The sequence below is a fragment of the Protopterus annectens genome, chromosome 4.part0 (genome assembly GCF_019279795.1).
Source record: "Protopterus annectens isolate FY-2018-M chromosome 4.part0, PAN1.0, whole genome shotgun sequence".
NCBI classification, from domain to species: domain Eukaryota; kingdom Metazoa; phylum Chordata; order Ceratodontiformes; family Protopteridae; genus Protopterus; species Protopterus annectens.
In genome coordinates, this window is record NC_056733.1 from 475382947 (window position 1) to 475406362 (window position 23416).

A 23416-nucleotide genomic window follows, 5' to 3' on the forward strand; every position below is an offset into this window, starting at 1 on the left:
TAAGCAAATTTACTGTAATAGTAACTTCTTGAAGGATCATTGCTACAGTAGCTGCTCCCTCCATTCCCACCTTTGTGTGTTTTTTTTATGCCATGGTGTGAATATTTCATTTTTTTTTATTCCTAGCAATGACATCACTGGGCACAGCCTTTTTCTGTCAGGGCATAGTCCCTGTCTCAGTTGGCATAAAAGCTCTGAAGGGTTTTGTGCCTAAACCATCTTTTTTACTGAGCTCTTCTCGTTGATTAACTGGGTGTATTGAAAGTGCCCTAAAGCTTTGGAAGATAGCTGGCTCTCTGTTAAATCCTATGCAGGATATAACCCTTATAAGTTAGGCTACTGCAGCAGTGATCATTTGAGCATCTACTGTTATCGTAAGTTTACTTTCACAAGTGTACTATTTACGTGGGCAATGGCTTATTAAAAAATGAATTATTTTTTATTAAGCTACAGTCCACAGGAGACTAGGTTGTGGCACTTAAAACCACCAAATTCTGCTTTGCAACTCTAAACTGGGGGTGTGTGGCCAAGATGATGAGCAGTTTACAACACTGTTTATCTCTGCTTCATTTTAATATCTCTGACTGGATTTTTACTAAACTCAAAATAGAATGTTTCAAACCTTGCTGGATTTATAGCTGAACATCTGCTGAAAGATTTACTACAAAAAACAAGTTTGAAACTCTTAATTGCCTTTTTCCTGTCAAGAAAACTACAGTAAACTCTAACTGGCACCTATAGGGATTGGTAGATGCCAGATAAACGTTTCTGGTTGCTTGAGAGTTGCTGTTAAAGTAGGTCTGACTAATACTGTACCCTGTACTGTTTGTTTGGTTTGACTTGTCAGGTTGGGAAGAGAGGGAATTTACACATGAGAAATGTACTGTATTTCTTTAAAATTTTTTTTTTTTTTTTTTTTTTTTTTTTTTTTTTTTTTTTGCTGGTTGCTTGCGAGTTCTGGTTGCTTGAGTTAACTGAGAGCTTACTGTGGAAAATGCCTGTAGTGCCTTTTTTAGGCAAGGTTCAAATGCTAAATTCACCAACATAACGGGTACAAGCGAGCAAACTACTCGATGTTAGAAGTCTAAACCTCAAAATGCACTCACTCGAGGCACTCCTTAAAATGGAGAACATCGACATCTGTGCAGTGACAGAGACCTGGTTTAAGGCTCCAGAGAGCACCCCTGCATTACCAGGCTATAATTCATAGCACACCTTTCGGCCACCTAACCTGACCGAAACACTAAAGGCGGAGGCGTGTTCATATTCATTAAGGATATCTACACCTCCAGGCTAGTTGCTCAACATAATGCATCCGAAATTCTCCAAGTGCAGCTGACACTGGGCAAGACTGCAATCCAGGCTGTAGCTTGCTACAGATCGCCCACCATGCCCCAGGATTCCCACTCTTCATTTCTTAAGATACTGGAAAATGTTAAGGTACAACCCAATGTTGTTGTTGTTGTTGTTGTGTCTTTCGGTTTTCCCGGTTAGGGGTCGCCACAGCGGAACTCCGGTCCGCTAATGATTGGCAGTATATTTTCACGTGCCGAGTTGCTAGCTCTGACGCACAACCTTCAACGAAGGTACGCCCATTCACGCATGTCTCCACACAGAAGATGCTCTAGCTGAGAATCGAACAGGACAACATCCATACTGTGAGGCGACAACACTACCGCAGCACCACCACCGCAGTCTGTGTTAAGGTACAACCCGATACCTTTAATTATGGGCGATTTCAACTACCCCACCATCAGCTGGGAAAACTACTCCTGTACCAACTCATTCACTCACCATTTTCTGGAATTCATAAATTCCAATGCCTTGGATCAGCTTGTCCACACCCCCACCAGGGGCAGCAGCATCCTGGACCTGGTCATTACCAATGTGTTTTACCGGTGTTCCATGCCAAAGGTCAACTCCTCGCTGGTCAGATCCAACCACAAGCTACCCTAGACATCCATATCCCACCCCCACCATCCATTAAGGAAACCACCATCAAAAACTACTCCAAAGCCAACTTCATGCTTCTTAAGACAGAAGTGGCAAATTTCACGACACCCATGCAGACAGAAAATAGAGGTATGACTGCTGAATCTTACACAAATGCACTGTATAAGCACATACACGAGTGCATGGATCATGCCATCCCCAATAGAACCTAGACGCTATCCTCTAAAAAAAAAAAAAGGAAGCCAATCTGGTGGTCCCCTGCCATAAACAAACACTACAACATAAGGAAGAAGCTGTTGCAAAAAAGGGTAAAATCCCAAGATTGGAGGAATTCCCTGGTCAGCCTCAGCAAGAAGCTGAGATCCCTCATAAAGTACTCCAAAGCAAGTTATGAAAATAAAATCGCCACTTATTCCAAAGACAACCACAAAGCATTTTACAGGTATGTCAAGAATCTCAATGGCAGCACTCTGATATGCTCTGAGCTGCAGCACAATGGCACTAAATATACAGAACCAACTGATATTGCCAACATCCTGGCAGATACGTTCAGTGCTAACTTTACCCCCCTCTCACCCTCCAAAGGGCCCATCTTAATACCAGAAGAATGCAAAGCCCCTGCAATCATGGATGAACAAGTAAAGACTGTACTCTCCAAAGCCAAGAACACAGCATCCACGGGACCAGACAACATCCCAGGCTGCATACCGCACAAACTACAGAATGAACTGGCACCCCACCTAAGTACCATGTTCAGTCATAGCCTCACCTCAGGCTATGTGCCTACTGAATGGCACACATCGGTTAGCCCACTCCACAAAGGGGGTGCCACCATGGACCCCGGAAACTACCGCCCCATTAGCCTGACTAGCCTCGTCTGCAAGGCCATGGACATATCTTTGAGCTTATAAACAAAGACGTAGGTAACCTCCAAACCCTGGACCCCACTCAGTTTGGGTTTGTAAAAGGTAGATCATGTCTATTAAACCTGATTGACTTCTTTGAAGCAGTCACTAGAGTCCTAGATGAGGGCAAGGTAGTACACACAGCCTATCTTGACCTCGCCAAGGCTTTCGACAATATCCCACACGCTGGAATTATAGATAAACTCACTAAACTGGGCATAAATCCCCATGTCACAAGATGGGTGGCCAACTGGCTCAATGACGGAACCCACACGGTAAAAGTAGCCGACTCCAAGTCCGATTTCAGACCAGTGACGAGTGGAGTACCACATGGTTTGGTCCTGGGTCCTCTTCTTCTGTTTGGCATCTACTTCTCTGAAGTGCAGGCCAACACAGAAAGTCTTTGGCTAATAAAGTTTGCAGATGACTGTGAACTGGGAGCCATAACAGAATCGTCTGTTGATGTAGACGTTCTACAAAAGGGCTTAACAGAGACATGCTTGGTGTCAAAATCATGGCCTCAAGCTCAGTGCCAAGAAGTGCATTGTCATCCCCTTTGGGAAAAACTCTGTACCCATGAACTACCACATAGGTGGTAGCTCACTAAACACTGAAAGTGTGATGAGACCTCGGGACACAGGTGGACAGTAGTCTCTCCTTTGATCACATCGTCACAGTAGTCAGGAAGTCCTTCTACGTGGCGCACCTCATCACAAAAGGGTTCTCTTCTAGAAAAAAGGAGGTCATTGTTCCTCTCCTCATCAGACCCATTAATAGAGTACATTGCCCCGTTTGGTATGTATCTCACAAGACACCTACAACAGTTGGAAAAGCCACAGAAATACCTAACCAAGAGGATTACCGGCCTCAAACAGATGCTATACGCAGACTGTCTAAAAAAAACTCCAGCTCTGCTTCATCACATCGCCTACTCAGAAGCGATCTCTGCCCAACATACAAATCTATGTCAAACCCAGAGTTGTTGGACATGATACACTTAAAGAAATCCCAATCTCTCTGAACCACGTGCTCCAGGGACCTAAACCTTGTCACCATAATAAACAGAATATGCTGGAGGGATAGATTCATGTCCCAGAGACTTCCCATACTCTGGAACAAACTACCCATTCATGTCGAGCAAAGCTCCTCATTGGCCCTCCTTTAGGAAGAATCTTGATGACTGGATGGGAAATAGAATATTATACCATGATCCCCCCCAAAACGTGCACGCTGATTGGCCAGCGTGCCCGTTGTAAATCGAGTTATACTAATGGAAAAAGGTCCGGTCGCCCGGACTTTTTTCCATTAGTATAACTCGTTTTTTTTAAACACTGTCTCGCTATGTTAAATGGGTTTAACATAGCGAGACAGCTTTAAAATAAGCAACGGAGATCTCCGTTGCTTATTTTAAAGCTGTCTCGCTATGTTAAACCCATTTAACATAGCGAGCAGTGTTAAAAACGAGAAAGCAAGATCTCCGTTGCTTTTATGTCTCGCTATGTTAAATGAGTTTAACATAGCGAGACAGTTTTAAAATAAGCAACGGAGATGTCCGTTGCTTATTTTAAAACTGTCTCGCTATGTTAAACTCATTTAACATAGCGAGACTAAAAAGCAACGGAGATCTTGCTTTCTCCGTTGCTTTTGCTCAACTCTGATGTACTGCGCAGGCGCCAGTACATCAGAACTGCCGGATGCCAGACATCTGCGGAAGGGCAGTAAACAGGCATTATACTATGCCATTATTTAAGAAAAGTAATAGTTTCTTTTCTTAAATAATGTCATATAATAGCAATAACCACTTCTGGGTGTGGGTAATGCTAAATTTACCCACGGTTGGCCTTGTTTGGTCCTCGGGCCGCCTCGGGACCAAACCACGCCAACCGTGGGTAAATTTAGCATTACCCACACCCAGGCGTGGGTTATTGCTATATTCACCCTGGGGATCACTTCTGCAGCACTGCTTGACAGAGGCACAGGAAAATAATTTTCTTGGGTGGCGAAAGCCAGGGAACCTTTTTGGCTAGGCTTTTATATAGGCACTAGGGCCCGATTTAGCCTAGTACCTACCTATGAAAGAACTAATTGTCTCAGAATGAGCCACTCTAAGCCTAGTATACAGGGCAGTACTGTGAAAAAAAACATACAGGCTATACTAAGTAACATCAGTGAAAGACAGATTAGAAAGCAAAATGGACAGTTTTAAAGAGGAATGTAAAAAGCAAGTTGAAGTGCAGAGTGAATCTCTCTTAAACAACCATAATGACGAATCTCAAGTATGATAGAGGTGTAATGACTGATTTGTGATGGAAGATTACTTGAAGATGAGTAACACTGAATTTCTTCTGAAACCAAACAACTTATTCCAGGAAAAATAGAAGACTTGGAGAACAGCTCTAGAAGGAGCAACATCAGGATTTACAGGGTTCCTGAAAAAGAAGCGGGAGACTGTATGATTTATTTCCTTAATGCCTGGATGCTAAAAGTTTGAACCTGCTTCAAGCTTTTTCCTTTGGCATCAAAAGGGCACATAGATAATTTTCTAACTCCTCCTCTTTTAAAAGAAAACACCTTCACTAATGTTAGCGACTGTAAGACTTTTCTTAAGTCAGAATAAGGATTTGTCTTAAAAGCTGCATAGACTAATTATCCAGTTAAAATTAAAGAAAATACTATAAGATGTGACAATGACTATTCAATATTGGTGATGTTAAAGAGAAAAGTATGTGTTCCACGTGTTAAAAGCTTAAAGAAAAACAATATTAAAGCACAAATCTTGTTTCCAGCAAAAATAAGGATTCACCTTCTAGAAGGAAAGAAGATTTTTAATACCTTTTGGAAGATGTAATGGACCTTGTATGGAAAAATAAAACCCTAGAAAAAAGAGGAAATGGTGGACTGATCAGCTTCTTTGAAGAGAAGTGCAGCAAGAGATGGTTTGTTAATAAAAGACAAAAACAGTAAAAAAAAAAAACCCAAAAAACTGAAGGACAAATGAAAATCGGTGCATTTCATTGTTTGTTGTTTGTCTTTCGGCTTTTCCCGGTTAGGGGTCGCCACAGCGGAACTCCGGTCCGCTAATGATTGGCAGTAGATTTTCACGAACACCGAGGTGCCAGCTCGATGTCCAACCTTCAATGAAGGCACGTCCATTTATGCATGGAACACCCATCCAACAGCGGGGAGAAGATGCAGACTCTACACAGAAGGCACTCCCCGCACTCCAGCCGAGAATCAGTGTATTTCGTAACAGTTATAAAGTCTTATTAATTTTAAAGAAGTGCTTGAATAGTTATGAACATGTGTTGAATATTACTTTTTACAAGGTAAATCATTTCTTTCTTTCCCTACTTCAAATGGTTACTAGTTACCTTTTTAAAATGTTTTTGATTCTTTTAGCTTTATATGAAATTAAAGCCATTTATTTTCATTTAGAGTTTTAAAGGTTAAACTATTCATTCATTATAATAATTAACTTATGTTAGGTGGCACACTTTCTGATATCTTGGCATTGTTGAGTAATGTACTATTAAATATAACACAAGATGCAACAAATTACACTAAAAAGGCATATTAAGTTACATTATGGGTTCTTAAAATGGTCCAGTAGTGTGCTGTTGATAGTAGACTTGACATGCAGTAGCACCCAGGAAAGACACGCTGTGTTTAACCAAAAAAAAAAAAAAAAAAAGCATTTTACATATATAAAAGTTATTGTTTGAAAAATATCAAATAACTAGAGTGACATTGATACTTTCACAAGTTAAACCTGGATCACACAACTGTCATTCTTTTTATGCAAGATTGTATGCTATGTCCCCTTTAAAAAATGACCGTTTGCTTTATATTAAACATTTCCTACCGATAGTGCTTGCTGAATCGTTAAATGTTATTTTGTTGAGTGCAATGGCTTTTTAGTGGTTGGGATACTTTGTGATGTTTTTAGTTTTGTGGTTTGGAGGGGTTTGAGGGATTGATGTGATTCAGTTGCGAGTGTTTTTGTGTGAATTAAAACTGATTTGATGGGTTGTTCATTTTCAAGCCTTTATCTTGAAAACCAGCTTGAAACAACTTATGAGCACTTGTGCTGCGGGATTTCTGAAAATTCTAAGAACTGTCCAGGTTACTACATGTCTAAAAGTAAATCATCACAAAAGTTTGAATCATATGCTAAGATGTCAAAGAATACAACTTGGATAATAAAAAGACAGTGAATTGCATTCCAAACCACTGCCTGTTATTAAATAGTTATGAATACTTGCTACTGATATTATACTTGGTATAACGTTCGTAAATGCTGTTGCATGTCATGTTATAAACAAATTATAAAAAATATAATTTCTTGCATGTATAAAAGTTATCAGAATGTTGTAAAAGTGTGAATGTTACTCTAATAAGTTAAACCTGGATTATGCATAACCCGTTGTTTTAATGTAACTTTATATACTATGTCTCCTTTAAAAATGACAGTCAGCTTTATATTAAATATCTCATACAAATAGTGCTTATTGAATTATTTAATGTTATTTCTTTAAATACAACAGCTTTTTAGTGGTTAACATACTTTGATTTTTTTTTTCCTTTTAGTGGTTTGGAATGGTTTGATATATAGTGTAGAGGTGGCTTGGATTCACTCCTGAACTTTTTGTGTGAATTGTAGCTGATAAACTGTTCATTTGAAAGTCAATGTCACGAGGACCAGCTTGAAGCAGCTTGGAGCCATGAGCACTTTTGTGGTGCTGCGGGAGTTCTGAAAATTCTAAAAACTGTCCAGGTTACTACTACCTGTCTAAAACCAAATCAGTATTTTTGAATCGTATGTTAAGATGTCAATGAATACAAGTTAGATAATAACTGACTTGGTCTTTTGTTTATTAAATAGTTCATGGGTTCATAGGTAAGTACTAGGCTATCTACCCAAGGGCATTTATAAGCCTAGCCAGAGTGTGTTGGCTTTCGCCACACCCTTAGATTAGTTCCCTGTGCCTCTGATCAGCAGAGCCCTTAGTTGCCTGCGCTTCTGTCCAGCAGAGCCACTGCGGTGATCCCCGGCGTAAATTTTCTGTTTTCCATCCGCCCGTCAAGGTTTCTCTTGAAGAGTGCTAGTGAGGGGCTCTGCCTGATGTATATTGGAATCTTGTTCCAAAGCATGGGGAGTCTCTGGGTTAGGAATCTATCCCTCCAGCATGTCCTATTTATCATTGTGGTAAGGTTTATATCCCTAGAGAGTGTGGCTCTCAGAGATTTGTTTTTTTTTTTTTTTAGGTGGAGCATATCCATCAATTCTGGGTTTTACATGGTCTTGTATGTCAAGTAGAGATCACTTCTGAGTAAGCAGTATGCAACGGAGTACAGCTGGAGTTTCTTTAGATGGGATGCATAGGTCATCTGTTTGAGGCCAGTAATCCCCTTGGTGAGGTACTTTTGTGGTCTTTCCAGCTGTTGCAGGTGTCTTGTAAGGTACATTCCAAATGGGGTGTTGTATTCTATAATGGGTCTAATAAGTGATGAGTAGAGAGGCACAATAACCTCCTTTGTTCTGGAACCCTTTTGAGATTAGGTGGACCACGTAGAAGGATTTTCTAACCACCCTTGGCAATATTATTACCAAAGGAGAGATTGCTATCTACTTGGGTCCCCAGATCCCTTATTACTACTACTGTATTTAGGGGACTACCACCCATGTGGTAGTTTGCGGGTACTTTGTATTTTTTCCAAAGGGGATGACTATGCACTTTTTGGCATTCAGCTTGAGGCCATGATTTTGACACCAGGTATCAGTCTCAGTGAGACCCTTCTGGAGGGTGTCTGTATCAGCCAGAGAATCAATTATGGCCCCTAGTTTGCAGTAGTCTGCGAACTTGGTCCTCCTGTGTTTGCCTGTACCTCTGAGAAGTATGTACCGAACAGGAGGGGTCCTAGAACTGAGCCCTGGGGGACACCACTTGTAACCGGTTTAGAGTCGAACCTAGAGTCTGCAACTCTCACCGTGTGGGTTCTGTCCGTGAGCCAATTAGCAACCCATCTCGTGACGTAGGGGTTAATGTTCAGGTTGGTGAGTTTGTCTATAATACCAGAATGGGGAATGGTGTCTAAAGCCTTTGCGAGGTCTAGGTAGGCTGTGTGGACCTCCTTACTCTCATCTAATGCCTTGGTAACTGTCTCAAAGAAGTCCACCAGGTTTAGGAGGAATGATCTGCCCTTAACAAAGCCAAACTGGGTGGGGTCCAAAGTTTGGAGGCTCCCAATGTCTCTGTTAATGAGTTCCATGATGATGCGCTCCATAGCCTTGCAGACCAGGCTAGTCAGGCTTATAGGGCATGGTTCCCGGGGTCCTTTGTGGCGTGGGATAACTGTTGCTGTGCTCCACTCTGTGGGTATGTAGCCTGTAGAGAGGCTGAGTTTGAACAGTGTGTTTAGGTGAGGGATTAGTTCATTTTGGAGCTCTTGTAAGACACAGCCTGGGACACCGTCCGGTCCCACTGAAGCTGTGCTTTTGGCTTTGGATAGGGCTGTTTTAACCTGTGTGTCGGTGATTGCTATGGCCTTACATTCTTCAGGTATGGTTATGGGCCCTTTAGGGGGTGAGAGTGGTGTGAGGTTTGCACTGAACCTTTCTGCCAAAATGTTGGCAGTGTCAGCCAGTTCAGTGTATTGTGTGCCATTCTGCACCAACTCTGAGCAGATCTGGGAGTTTCCACTTAGGTTCTTGACATAGGTAAAGAACGCTTTGTGGTTATTTTTGAAGTCCTTGGCAATTTTTCTTTCGGAGCTAGCCTTGGATGATTTAATGAGGGATTGTAGTTTCTTGCTGATACTGATTAGGGATGTCTTTCCTTCTAGGGATTTTGCTCTTATCTGTACTAGTTTCCTCCTCCTATTGTAGAACCTGTTTATGGCAGGGGTCCACCAGATTGGCATCCTTTTCTTGGAAGAGTGAGTCTTTGTTTTATTTGGGATAGCATGATCCATGCATTCCTGCAGATGATCATAGAGTGTCTTTGTATAGGTTTCAGCAGCTTGGACAGCATTGTCCATTGGCGTGGGGGCTGTGAACCTTTCCACTTCGGTCTTAAACAACGTGAAGTTTGCTTTTGAAAAGGTTTTCACAGTGGTTTCCTTGACTGGGGTTGGGGGCGGAATGTGAATATCCAGAGTTGATTAGTCTATGGTCTGATCTAACCAACGAGGGGTTGACGTCAGGTGTGGAACACCTGTCGCCCATGTTGATGATGACCACGTCCAATATGTTCCCTCTGGTGGGGGTGTTGACCAGTTGATCCAGGGCATTCAAGTGTATAAATTCTAAGGAAGCGTTGGGCAAGGGAGTTAGTACTTGAGTAGTTCTCCCAGTTAATGTTTGGGTAGTTGAAATCACCCAGTAGTAGGGTGCTTGGCAGGACCTTCATATTTCCCAGTGTCTCCAGAAATATGGAATGGGGGTCCTGAGTCATGGTGGGTGATCTGTAGCAAGCTACAATTTGGATTGCATTTGTGCCCGTTGTTAGTTGCACTTGGATGATCTGTGATGCATTGTGCTGCGCCACTAACCTGGAGGAGAGTATCCTTGATAAATTTTCTTAATGCTGGTAGTATACCAAAAGGATAATTTATATACTAACCTATAGAATGATACTTTTGATTAAAAAATAGGATTGCGTTTCTCTGTTGTCTGTTTTTAATGATAAAACATGATATCTCAGAACAATTTGTAATGGAAAGTTTGAATCTTAAAAGGGAAGATTTTCAGATGTCTGTTCAGATACCTTTAGACATAACATTTAAGGAGAAAAATAGGACTGATAACAGTAGTACTTGATTAAAGTATCAAATATCTAAGGATAAATTATACTGTACACTAGGATTCTAACTAAAATATAAAACCTGAGAATATCGTAATAGTGCAAGATATAGTGTGTAAATAGAGAGCAGAATAAGTAAATATGTATATAGTTAAGAAATCTAAATTTCTACATGGGTGGGAGGGTTGGCACAGTGGTTTAAAGTATTCACCTTATAGGCACAAGGTGCAGAGTTTGATTTTCATATGGGGTAATTGATAGACTTGGAATGACCCTCAAAGACAGTTAATTTATGATCCTATGAACAACTTTACACATAGTAAATAGAAATATAAAATCATCTGACCTATAAATTCATAAATATGAAAATAACAACTGACTTCCTACCTATAGTAGACCAGGGAGATAATGTGAGGTGCAGGGAAAGATGTTTATAGAGGTATTCAGTTTTGTCAATTTATAATAATGATTCTGAACACCTGTTTAAATTTTCTTATTCAAAACTCACTGATGGGCATTTTTAAGATGATGCATACTAAAAATGAGACTAATATGACTCGGAAGGATGAGCTAAGCATTTAGTGTAATGGAAAGATTGAGAGGTAGTTTGTTTGTCTTTCAACAAACTGGGAATACATTATTCCATGGCAGAGTGTTTTAGGGGTTATATCCATAGCTGAAGATTTTTATATTGTTGTATATAAAGTATATAATAAGTTCTGTACATTGATTTCATTATATTTGTTTTTTTTCTTTGTTATATAAATGTCTGATTTTAAATGCATATCTATTAATATTAATGGACTGAATGACCCAGTGAAGGGGGGAGTCTTTTCAAATACTTCCAATTACATAAGGCTCAAATGGTATTTCTACTGGAAACACATTTACTTAATAAAGATGCACACTTTCATTAAATAATTATTTTGTTTTAGCAGGTTCTGACTTTCGAGCTAAGAGGCACCCTCATTTTGTGGAAAAACACCAGTAATGCCTAAAGTAAAAGATGCCCAAGTTGATAAAAATAGTATGTTAAGCGTTGTTATAATCGAGTGGAACACAAACCTCTATACATCGATAAATTCTTAATTGGATTCTACAGGTTAGAGCTAAATAATGCAAAAAAAATTACTTGGACACTATAGGTGAAGTCCTAATGGCTGGTGATTTTAATTGTATTTTATCAGACAGATTCTACTGTAGATAGCGGAGAAATCCTTTCTTCAGCCAAGCACTTAATGACTTTTGTAAATCTGATGAATTTAAAGGATATATATGAGCTAAGGAAAACAAACACTTCAGTTTACCTGTTATTCATATAGACGTGGAACACAAACAGATATTGATAACAGATTGTTTGAGATAATTTTATCACATATCATAGAAGTTTCTTTTTCCATAGTTTCTTGTCCGTTATCGGACCCTAATGCTATAATCTTTAATATTTTAAAAACTGACAATTTAATACATCATAGGAGATTACCAGTGTACATTATTAAAATAAAAGGATTCAAGGATTGGTAAGTTAGAGATCAAAAATTTCATAGAAGTAAACATGAATGGTGAAGTATCTGATATTGTCCTGTGGGATTCACTAAAGGGTTACTTAAATGGAAGAGTTACAGGATGGTATATTAGTAAAACAAGAGAATGGGACAAATAATTGGATACACTACAGGCCAAAATAGACGCACTAAACTTAAATCTAAAAACAAATTACATTATCAGTCTCAGTGGCGGTTGGTGACTTCAAATCAAAGGGGGGCTGCAGAAGACAGCTGAATGGGTGGGGCCAATGGGAGGGTGTGTGGCCAACCTGAAAGGGGCGAATCTATGGTACAGTAGGATCAATGCTGGCAATGCTCACCAATTTACATGAAATAAATGCTCAGTCACTGTGGCACACGCTGAATACTCTACATAGTGCATTGTTACATGGTATATACAGGTTGGTTTGAAGACTTACCTCCAGAGTCGCTTCATGGGGGAGTGGGGTACAACAAGTGTGTCACAATTTGAAATGTCTCTGGCTGATGGTGATGGCCCTGACACATCTGTCATACACTCAACCTCGGAGCAAGAAATCTGGACAAAGCCATAAATTGAAGTGGGACAGAGGTCCAAAAATAAGGACACTTTTTAAATATTGCTCTTATAAACTTGGAAAGTTAATACAATAATAGGTATTGCATTAGTATGAATTTTCTGAAGGGTATGAAATCTGAAACTCAAATGCCTGTCATTATTTTCTAACTTCAGTCTTTAATGATTTGCCACTAATTAATTTGCCAGAAAACCATAGTTTTATGAAAAATGGACCAAAAATGTGATGCTAAAATCTGTATGTGTGTGTGTGTGTGTGTGTGTGTGTATATATGTATGTATATGTATATGTATGTATATGTATATATATATATATATATATATATATATATATATTGCTTCACTGAAAATGGGTCATGCTTCATCAGATTATCCTAGTTAACAAATGGAAATAAGTAAACTTAACAGGATTGAGAATGGAGCCTATATTTTATAAGTCCACAGGGAGAGGATAATCTGTCCAGAACCTGTTTGGGTATGCAGTCGACAAATGGCTACTATCATGTATAGCAGAGGTGGCAATTACTACTTGTGCTTTTCCAGTTATATCTTGAAGACCAACAACAAGTATTCTGCTTTAACTCTTTGGATGCTCCTTGGTTAGAAAATTTATATTTAATTGTAAATATGTACCTCTAATGAATGGCACCTGCGGTTCACCTTTAAGCTGCATCTTTTTGTCCACCAGTGTATTAATAAGCTTTGACATCAGAATTGTTTTATATACCTACCTAGAACACCTGTTAAAAAAACATTCACAATATAAGGAAACAGAGTGAGTAAACTGCTTCTTTATGTATGAATTAATGGTTGCAATATGCATCAAAAACCTATAAAAGGCATGTGGTAAAAACAGTATGGCTGTGATATGATCGGATAGACACATTAAGTCAAGTAAACTTTCTGTAATCAACTGCATGTAAGGAAATAAAATAAGCCCTCTGGTTTACATCTAAGCAAAGGAGAAACCCAATGCTAACTACTAGAGCACAGTTTACTCTGTGACTATTATAGGAGTATGTGATAATACCTATCCCTGGCTCTCATAAGATACTCTATATCTGCTTTACTTTAGAGGCAACTTACAGCATCTCTGGATAGCTTTTGGCTTAACCCAGTACTGAGTATACCTTATTCTTATGACATGAGCAAGAACTGCATTCTAAATTGCAACAACGTTCACTTTCTTCAGAAGATGGCACAATTTTGTTTTTCTCTAACATTAAAGCACATTCATCTGAATTCAAACATCAAAACCAGACAAATATAAACATAAAACACTTTCTCAGTATAAGCTTGTGGATTCTTAACGCCACTTTTGCATCCACATTTATACAGCTCTCTTCCCCCATCCATTACAGCTCCTTATTCTATAAACAAGCTTAATCTATTTTTACTCTCTCTTAATCCTGATTTAAATACAGTTTCATCTTCTCAGTTTACTCCCTTCTCGTATATTGATAACAAAGCACTAATGTGTAAATTCAAATGAATGCTGATAACAATTGTACACTGATTCCCCAATAAGTGCTCGCTCACCTTCAAATAACAGATGGAAGAAAACGCCACTTGCCGTTAGTTAAAAGTACAGCCGTTTATTTTCAAACAAGGATAGTAACAAAATGTCCACAATTGTCCAAAAGTAGTAAAACAGTGGTTAAACGCTTTCACCTCACGTAAGTGTCATGTTTAATCATAGCCTCACCTCAGGTTTCGTGCCCACTGAGTGGCGCACAGCTACAGTTATCCCACTCCACAAGGGGGGAATCCACCTTGGATCCTGAAAACTACCGTCCCATCAGTCTGACAAGCCTTATCTGCAAGGCCATGGAGCGTATTATCATGGAACTTTGTTTAAGACATGGGCAACCTTCAAACACTGGACCCCACCCAGTTTGGGTTCGTGAAGGGCTGATCTTGTCTCCTGAACTTGACTGACTTCTTCGAATCAGTCTTGGACAAGGGTAATGTGGTCCACACAGCCTATCTAGACCTTGCCAAGGCCTTTGACACCATCCCCAACTCTGGAATCATAGATAAACTTACTAAGCTGGGCATTAATCCCTACGTCACCCAATGGGTTGCTAACTGGCTTACTGATAGAACCCACACTGTAAAAGTAGCCGACTCCAAATCCAGCTCCAGACAAGTGACAAGTGGAGTACCTCAGGGTTCAGTCCTGGGACTGCTCTTGTTTGGCATCTACTTCTCTGAAGTACAGGCCAACACTAAGAGACTCTGGATAACAAAGTTTGCAGATGACTGCAAACTGGGAGCCATTATTGAATCCCCAAATGATGTGGATACTCTACAAAAGGGCCTTAGGGAAACAGATGCTAGGTGCCAGAGCCATGGGCTCAAGCTCAATGCGAAGAAATGTATAGTTATCCCCTTTGGGAAAAAACATGTATCCGTGAATTACCATATAGGTGGCAGTACACTAAACACCGAAAGTTTGATAAGAGACTTAGGGACACAGGTGGACAGTGGTCTCACCTTCGATAACCACATTGCCACAACAGTCAGGAAATCCTTCTATGTGGCACACCTCATCACTAAGGGTTTTCATCCAAGAAAAAGGAGGTCCTCTGTACTCATCCCTCATTAGACCCATTATAGAATACAATGCACCGTTTGGTATGTACCTCTCAAGACATCTGCAACAACTGGAAAGGCCACAGAAATACCTCACTAAAAGAATCACAGGCTTAAAGCAGATGCCCTATGCTGACCGCCTTAAAAAACTCCAGCTATACTCTGTCGCATATCGTCTACTCCGAGGCGATCTTTGCTTAACATACAAAGCCATGTCAAACCCAGAGCTGTTGGACATGCTACACTTAAAGAAATCCCAATCCCTCAGAGCCACACGCTCCAGGGATCTAAACCTTGTCATCACAATAAACAAAACATGCTGGAGGGATAGGTTCCTGACCCAGAGACTCCCCAGACTCTGGAATAGATTGCCCATACATGTCAAGCAGAGTGCCTCTTTGGTCCTCTTCAAAAGGAACCTTGATGATTTGGATGGGAGAAAGGAAATTCACCCTGTCAGTCGCCCTGCTAGACAGGGGTCCAGGGAAGTAAATAGTGTGGGAAGAAATAGCCAGGGAATTGTTATGGCTAGGCTTGTATAGGCCCTAGGGCTGATAGCCTAGTACCAACCTATGAACCCGTTCTTCAGAACTACTACTAAAAAAAAAAAAAAAATGAAATAACCACTTGTTATACCGTAATTCCTTCATAATGAATTATATTTCTTGCTACATCCTGTGAAATCTGTTTATCTCTAGCTCTCTACTTTTCACATTCCAAAAATATTTCTGATTGTATAAACTTCATAAAGGCTATCATATCATGCAACTACAATAATTTCTGATTGTGATATTCAAATGTGTACATTCTACAATTCTCCGTCGCTTTCTATGCTGACTGAAAAATATTAGATCAAGAGACATAAATGCAGCTAGTCCACATATATTGTTCTTACTATGTTATTCCAGAATATCGTCTCACTTTAGGGTTGTGAGATACAAGCACATTATCTTACATTTTGTATGAGACTATGAGTAGGTACTTAAACATTCTTCTAAACGATCAAGTGTCTTGACATCTCTTACATTGCATCTTTCATATCAACCACCTCCATCCTGCAATTTAGGCAGCTGCTTTAATTTATAATACCACCTTGGGATCAAGTTTCAACTTGTCTAATTTATTAGCATATTGACTTAATTATTTTTCCATTCACTTGACACTACCTTATTTAAGTTTGGTAATCGGGACTGAACCTCATGGGTCCCTTTTTTTCATGCCATCATTAAAAAAAAACAAAGAATTAACATTAATACTTTATAAGGTACAAAACAAAGAATAGAAATTATAGAGAGTTTCACACTATGGAAGGGCCTCCTGTTTGTACAGAAAAATTGCATTATGACTCCCTTTTTGATCACGCAGCTGTGAGACTTTGTCAGAAACTATTGTTAAAAACTAAGTAGTAGTACACATACTCGGATCCTCCTATGTCCTGTGTCCACTACTTTGATAACTTAAAGATAGCAATTAATCTGATATTTCCATTTCTAACCCATTTAATCAGTGGTGAGTATATATTATTTTTAGGTGTCTTTCTTCATATGATGTTAGACAGCTTTTCACATTATTTCCTTTAAATGCACCATGTATTTCTGGAAGGATTTGTGCCATAAAACAATATTTCAAAATTTCAAATCTGTTAACTCAACAATGCTCGTCAACAGAAAAAAAAGATTGCCCATAACTCTTTCAAAGTCACTTCTCTTCACTCACTCATTTGCTCCCTCCTTCACTTCTTTTACTCTCTCATTCTCCCCACTGGCTCCTTCAATCACTTTGCACACTCATCCATTCAGTTCTCTCACTAATTCACATCATGCACTCATACTCACTTATTGTGCAGTTCACATATACTTCTGAATGTTTAGTCTAAACTATAAATTATAAGCTTCACCTAAAAATCATTGCAATACAGCTTAAAGAACCCATTCACAAGATGACCCTACAGATGGGGGTTACATCATAACCATAGCACTGAGGGGGCAGAGCCTAGATGGCAACTTGAAAGCAGCACTTTTTAGAGCTCCTTAAAACTACTTTAACAGGGAAATAATTATTTTTTCTTGGATAAAACAGTTAAAATTTGTATATTTTTACTTTCATACAATCTCTGGAATATCTTCTTGAAAAATTTCCTGTCAGAAATATCTGGAGTTTCAAACTGACCTGGGAAGATGAATGGTTCAAAGAATTTGCATGCAGTATCCACTCTGAGGAAAGAAATTCAGTTTGTCTTCAACTCTACAGGAACTATCTTTCAAAATGGACAGTTTCAAAGACAACTTAGAAAATTTGAGAGAAAGTTGTCATAGACAAACTGAAACCTTCAAAGAACTACTTCAGCAGCATCAAACCAAAATATTAAACATTGAAGAGTCCTTATCTGATATAGATGGAAGGCTTAAAGAGGAGGAAACCCAGGGTGATTTTCTTCAGCAACAGAATAAATTGCTTATTAACAAGTTAGATGATATGGAAAATAGAGAAAGGAGGACTGTGAGAATCTTTGGTTTACCAGAAAAGTCTGAAGGTGATGATATCATCTCTTTCCTTAATTTATGGCTACCGGACAGCCTTGATTTGAAAGACGGATTCTCATATGGCATAGAAAGAGCTCATAGAGCCATTGGGGAAACCCATGCCTTCATCATCAACATTCACACCCAAGTCATTCGTGGTTAAATTTCTTTCTTATCTTGACAAACAGCTTGTTCTTAAATGTGCTTGGAGAAAGTCCTCACTAAAATACAAGCACAATCTAATCGGAGTTGACATTGACTTTTCCTCCAGAGTTTTAGAAATGAGGAAGAAAGCCTGGCCACTGGTAAAGTTACTCAAGCAAAACAAAATAAAAGCACAACTAGCATATCCTGCAAAAATAAGGATTTTTACTTAAAATGAAATAAGGACATTTAACGACATTGAGGAAGCAGTAACTTTCATTAAAAACAATAATATAATCACAGTTCCAGAGGAAATGGACTGGTCTTTGACTACATCTCTGAAAAGATCCCCTGAGAAAAATAATTGGATTGATGTAAAGAAAAAAAAGCAAAGAACTGACTCAAAGTATTCATTCTACTGCTTCTCTCAAAGAATCAACCAAAACTAAAAATCCATGCTAAAGGTAACAAAATAGGTATTGTCTATTCATTTTGCAAGCATTTTACAAATTACCTCTTAATTATAATATTTCACTTACATACTTCAGATTTTATGGTTAACTTATATGCAGCAGCTTAATATCTACATTTTAATTCAATTATTTTACATTTGATTGTGATAGAAAGGTATAAATATGTGGGGAAGGAAATAATCAGTATACATTGTACTTTGTAGTATAATATTGACTGTACATAAACTTGAATCCAGTAAACAAAGATCATTAAGTAATATGCAAGTTTTAAATGTGTTTTTGACTCATTTGAGTCATTTGTATTGAAATATGACTTACGTTTTTATCTCAGACAATGCATACACTCTGAAATGTTGTTGTAACTAGCGCTGCCATGAATTCCAATTAAACGTCTTTTTTTTCATAAAAAAAAAAAAAAAGAGAGAAGCCCATCCAATACACGAGACAGGCAGGAAAACCTTCACTGTTCATTCCACGAGCTTGCCAGTGTATTGTACGCACTAACTTGAATGCAGAATGCTCGTTGCTGACTTTAAACATTTAATCATAACATCTTCAAATTAAACTGTTTCATTTATGCCATTACAGTTTCCTAGTTAGTCTAAGCACATAGGAACATAATTTAAACACATCTCGTTGTTTTTGTTTTTAAATATTTACCTTCCGTTTTGTAAATATGTTGAGAAATCCTTTCTATTTACATGCTGAACAACATTATAACAAGTGAAGGAACTCTGTTAAAGTCCTGCTTTATCTCTCTATGTGAGTTGATATAGACACAAGTATACAACGTTAATGCATTTGCATAACATACTTTCTTATGGCCTTAGAGACGGTACTTCCTTTAAATAAATAATATAGCTAACTAAATGTATGTTGTTTTGAAAGAAAGGATAGCAAGGAAATTTTAGATGTAATGAAAGTGTTTAGTTTACTAGTGGATATTGTATATAATTATTGTTCATTATATACAAATTAATTAGGAAGTATAGATAAAAATGAACAAGATATATACATTTGGAAACATTTAAACCTAGAAAGTGAAGTTGAAACACTCAACATCTGATCCATTTTTAGATATCTCAAAGTTTCTCATGAATGTGCACATCCTAGTTAATAAATAAGAGTAAGACTTTAGGATGCTTGTATGTTATCATCCTTAGTGTAAAGTATTAAGGAAAGATATGTTAAGAATTGGAAAATAACAGCATGACTAGATAAGAAAAAAAATGTGTAAGATTTTAGCTGATACTTGGTCTATATAAAGGCATATATTATGAGAAACTTCATACCTGTAATATTAAACTATAGTTTGATATGGTAGAAGTGGAGTGCAAAACAATGAGCAGTCTATAACATCTTATTTATTTCAGACAAACATTTTAAGCTTCAAGACTGTATTAATGGAATTTCTCTTACTGAGAATAGACTAGGTTGTAAGTAATCGTTACCAGGAACCTGTCTGAATATTTTAACTACCTTTTAAGAATTGTAATAATTTAATTTACATCTTTTGTCAATGCTCTGTTATTGTAATGCGACCTTAAATTGTATTGTCTTTGTTTTCTAATTAATATGGTTTGACTGTAAACTAATAATCTATGACTTTGCCTATTTAAACAGGATTTTTTCAGTTTATCATATGCAATAAACTATTTGGGGTTTGCATCAATTTAATAACAAACGAGCTCTCTATTGCAGTTCAGGGTAATGTAATAAACTTGATGTAGAGCTCTTACTTGCAACCTCTTTGTATAGCATCATTCTGAACAGCATTTATATGTGCATTGAAGTTTATATATACACAGAATACTATAGTTCTTATACTTAAACTCATCAGAGTGAAGGTAGATTTCAGAAATTGGTATGATTCACTGGATTTATAGTTGATACTATTGTAAACAAATCTCACAACACTGACCATAGTTTAGTTTGTAAGGCAGTTATGGAATGAACTGGTCATTATTCAGAAACTCATGAATGATGAAAGGAAACTAGATTATCAAATATCTTTCGTGATATTTTACTTGTATTACTGAATACCTGGTCAAAATCAAATTGTATACCTGATTTATTACACGCAATGTAATTTGTGACAATTTAATGCCTGAACTCTATATTAAGTGTATCTTTATAACAAGCACATATTCAAGTGTGTCATTGATCAAACTAGCTGTATATGCTTTGGTTGATTTGAATGTAATCTCCATAATAACATACAATTGAGCTTCTAACTTCTCATTAATGTTTGGTTCATTCTTAGCAATGAGGGTTAATCTGACCACCTTTTAATAATTTTGATTGGGAATGTTATTCATTCCATGTTTGTTAAATGATTATTCTAAGTATCTGTTTATACATTTGTATAAGATTAACTACCGTACACTTGTTTTCCTTTTTGGCCTCCTTTAGATTCTAATTTATATATTTCAAAAGGAATTAATAGTCATAGACTTAATAAATGTATGGAAGTTGTACAGCAAAGAAAATATCTTGTCATTATTTCCAATCAAAAATATTTCAGTAATAAATCAACTAGATGGATATAATAATACTCTCATTAAATGTAAATGGTTTAAATAACCTAAGGAAAAGGTCCAACTTCAATACCTAAAAGTAAATAAAGCACAAGTGGTATTTTTACTGGAAACCCACTTTAAAGCTAATGATAACCATACTTGGAATCCAAATGATTTCCTAAAGCTATCTAACTTATCATACAGTAAAAAAAAAAAAAAACGGAGGAGAATTAATATTGTGGAAGAAAAATGTTACCAATCCTCCGGTTCCGTATAATTATGAAGACAAGGATGGTCTTTTATCAATAGTAATAATAAGATATAATAACAGAATTTGGTGAACCTATATTGGTTTCCGGGTGTAGGATTAGGAACAATTAAGAAGCACATAGAACTTATTAATAAGACCTCAAAAGGTAACTTAATTTTGGGAAGGGATTTTAATTGTATCCTAGATAGTCAAGAGACCACAAATAAAAGACCTTTCCGTATTACATCTACAGGGAGAACTCTTAACTGCAAATTGCAGTTATTAAACTCATTTAGTCTTAAAAATGAAAATTCATTACCATTTTCCCATAGTGACTATAGATTCAATACTAATATGAGAATTGATAACATATATGTATCCCAAGATTTAAAAATGAAAATATCTCACTCTTCTATAATACCCTGTCCGACCATAACTCACTTATCCTTAAAATTCAAATGGATTTTAAGAGACTGACATTTACCAAAAGAATTTTGGCATATTTCACTAAATTAAAAGAGTTTAAGCCATGGTTATATTTGGAAATAAAAGATTTCTTGGATACAAATAATACCAGTGACATAAATGTGGTTATTTTATAGGATTCCCTAAAGGCATATCTTTATTGTACAATTATTTCCTGGTGTAACAATAAAGCAAAGGAATGGGAATCGGAACTAGTTCATATCCAAAATCTTGGAAACTAACCTAAAGTTTGTGGAAGATCTAGTTGCAAAAAAAAAAAAAAAAAAGAGGGGAATTAAATAAAAAATACAGTGACATTTTAATGCATAAAACCAATTTGGCTTTAGAAAAATTAAAATTAAATTCTTACTCTGTCTCCCCCAAATATATGCATAATCTAGCAATGAGATTAAAAAGACATTCCAATGGAAACAATATTACAAATATAATTCATGAAGGGAAAAACAAGAACATTTTTTTCAGATATAAGTGACATATTAGAAGCTTTTAAATTTAATTTGCCTAAACACTACAATAACAATGATTCTCCACATAACGATATAAACATGTGCCTAGATTTCTCAAAATAAAATAAAATACCAGAGACATTAAGTGTCATCATCATCTTTCGGCTGTTCCCGTTAGGGGTCGCCACAGCGGATCGTCTGTTTCCATTTCTTCCTGTCCTCTGCATCATGCTCTCTCACACCAACCGCCTGCATGTCCTCTCTCACCACATCCATAAACCTCATCTTAGGCCTTCCTCTATTCCTGTTATCTGGCAGCTCCATCCTTAGCATCCTTTTCCCAATATACCCAGCATCCTTCCTCAGCACATGTCCAAACCAACGCAGTCTCTCCTCTCTTGCTTTGTCTCCAAACTGTCCAACAAAAATCCCAACTTATGTAGTTCATATAGACCTGTTTCACACCTTAATGACTATAAAATTCTTATGTCTATTCTGGTCAATAGGATCAAAAAATCTCTAACTCAAATCATTAGTGAAGCTCAAACAGGTTTCATTCATAATAGACACACCCATGATAACATACAACAAATTCTAACCACTGTAGACCTTTTAAACAGAGACAAAACTGAAGCCCTTATAGTCGCATTAGATATTGAAAAAGCATTTGGTTCACTAAATTTTAATTACCTTTTCAAAATTCTATAAATATATGATTTCCCTACACAATTCATTACTTTAATAAAGAATATTTATAGAGAGAATTTGGCATATGTAAAATTAGGCCCATTCCCATCAGAAGCAATTAAAATTACTAGGGTACCAAACAAGGATGCCCCATGTCTCCAATACTGTTTGCACTAGCAATGGAACTTTTTTCCTCTGCAATTTGATTAAACCCCATAATTAAAGGTATTGACATTTTTAATCAATTTAACTCCAAAATAATGCTTTTTGCCGACTATATTCTACTCGCCTTATTACATTCAGGTGAGTCACTGTGTGAATTAAATTCGTTAGCTGAAAAATGTCCTCATATCTCAGGCTTAAACATTAATGCTTCTAAATCGAACCATATGTTGTTATAAAAATAACTCTAATACTAACATAAATCAAATAATTGGAAAACAGGTTTCCTCTTTAAATTATTTAGGGATTGTTTTATGTGAAAAGTTAGAATTAACTCTATCCACAAATTACAATAATATCCTGAATACC

The 23416-nt window shown here is 37.4% G+C and overlaps 1 protein-coding gene across 3 annotated transcripts in view; it reads left to right on the forward strand.

The window, feature by feature from the left end:
- CORO1C (coronin 1C) overlaps nt 1-23416 on the forward strand; it is a 1687220-nt gene that overhangs the window by 374898 nt on the left and 1288906 nt on the right. The window lies entirely within an intron of this gene.